The sequence below is a fragment of the Rhinoderma darwinii genome, chromosome 3, assembly GCF_050947455.1.
Source record: "Rhinoderma darwinii isolate aRhiDar2 chromosome 3, aRhiDar2.hap1, whole genome shotgun sequence".
NCBI lineage: Eukaryota > Metazoa > Chordata > Amphibia > Anura > Rhinodermatidae > Rhinoderma > Rhinoderma darwinii.
Window position 1 is genome coordinate 423,436,900 of NC_134689.1, and position 1,953 is coordinate 423,438,852.

Genomic DNA, 1,953 nt, shown 5'->3' on the forward strand with positions numbered 1-1,953 from the left:
TACCGCCAAAGTGGTCCAAATATGTTGTGTGGGCACATGGCAGTGCCTGGAATCGAAGGAGCAGCCTTAGATTTTCAGGGCCCAAGTTTTGCATGATTGGTTCAACGGCCCCATTTGATCTTTGAAGAGACTCTGAGCCCCCATAATGATGGAAAACACCCAGAAATTAACCCATTTCGAATACTACACCCCTCAAGGAATTTATCTAGGGGTGTCATCACTTTTTTGACCACACAGTTTTTTTGCAGAATCTTGTGGAAATATGGCGTGAAAAAGAACATTTTCAATTTTTTTCACAAATGCTTCAATTATAGGACAGATTGTTCAGACACAGAGCATGCAAGTGAAGAAAAGCACCTCAATATTTATGAGGCTATTTCGAGTTTAGAAATACCCCCAACTTGGCCCTAATCTGCTGTTGCTGGACATATGAGCGTAGTCCTAGAAAGTCGACCAGGCTGAATAGTATGTGAACACTGTGAGTGAGCTGTGTAGCCGCGTAGTACACAATAGTAGGCAGGTGGTTGTAATGTTATAGCTGATCGATGTAGGAATAAAGGAAAACTCTCTTTACTATTGTGGGAGACACTAGCACTTGGATTCCCCCATGGTCAGCTATATGGCAGTGGAGTTTGTCTTATTGTAGAGAGTAAAGTAACTTAAGCCCTCATGAACATGACAGTGCTGTGTGCACAGAGCCAGTAAGGTGCCACACAAATCACTGCCTCAACAAGTCATATGAATCAAATAATATAAAAAAACAGTGTACCTCCGCATGAAATCAGATGCATGTGGAGATGCAGTACACTTTTATGGCTACCATATCATTGATATGACAAGTTGTAGGTTTATAAGCCTTTGTACATAAAGCTTTAGATAATATGATGTTTATAACTAGTCAAGTAAAGTTTTTATGACTTTTTCATAAGCTTTTCAAATGACTTATGGATGGTCAAATGTTGAAATTTTATTGGAATAATTAAACTATTATTATCAGATCCTGTAAACCAACCGGCCCTATAAAATGAATGACCGTAACCAGACCAGGATTTCAGAAATCTGTCTTCTTGGATTTCAAAACATCACAAATCTTAAAAATCTCCTTTTTTTGCTCTTTCTTTTCATTTACATTGTGACCTTGACAGGAAACCTCTTGATAATTTTGTTAGTGACAATTCACCATCGTCTTCGCACTCCAATGTATTTTATTCTCAGCTTGCTTTCTTCTTCTGAAATATTATCCAACACCAATATTGTGCCGAAAATGCTCTCCGTCATCATCAAAGAAGGTGACACCATCTCATTTACTGCCTGCATGATCCAATTTTATATCTTCTCTGCATCAACCAATTCTGAATGCTTTTTGCACACGGTGATGTCTTATGAGCGCTACTTGGCCATCTGCAACCCCTTGACATACATCTCCATCATAGACCTTTGACTCCAGATCAACCTTGTCTTTTGGCCTTGGCTCGTAGGGTAACCTTAATTATTACAGTTCTAGTTTATAAACTGAAATTCTGTGGACCCAATATCATTGACCATTTTTTCTGTAATCTATTTCCTATACTAGAACTTTCCTGCTCTGATACGTCCATGGTGGAGATCCAGGCTTTCCTGTTCTCAGTTCCTGTCATTCTTTTTCCATTCATTTTCATTGTGGTCACCTACATCTTTATATCTTTTGCCATTTTTAGGATATCATCAGCTGTGGGAAGAAAAAAAGCCTTCTCCACCTGTAGCTCACATCTGGTTTGGGTTTGCACGTATTATGGGACCTTGATAAGTGTTTATTTATTTCCATTAAAGGTCAATTCAACCAATGTGAGCAAAGTGATTTCGCTGTTATACATCATTGTAACCCCGCTGCTAAACCCAATAATTTACACTCTACGGAATCAGGAGATCATAGCGTCTCTGCACAAATACTCAAGTACATATTTCAAAAGTTAG

At 38.7% G+C, this 1,953-nt stretch overlaps 1 pseudogene; it reads left to right on the top strand.

Moving 5' to 3' along the window:
- Window positions 1–1,024: 1,024 nt before the first annotated feature.
- On the top strand, window positions 1,025–1,953 carry LOC142750640 (olfactory receptor 5G9-like; annotated as a pseudogene).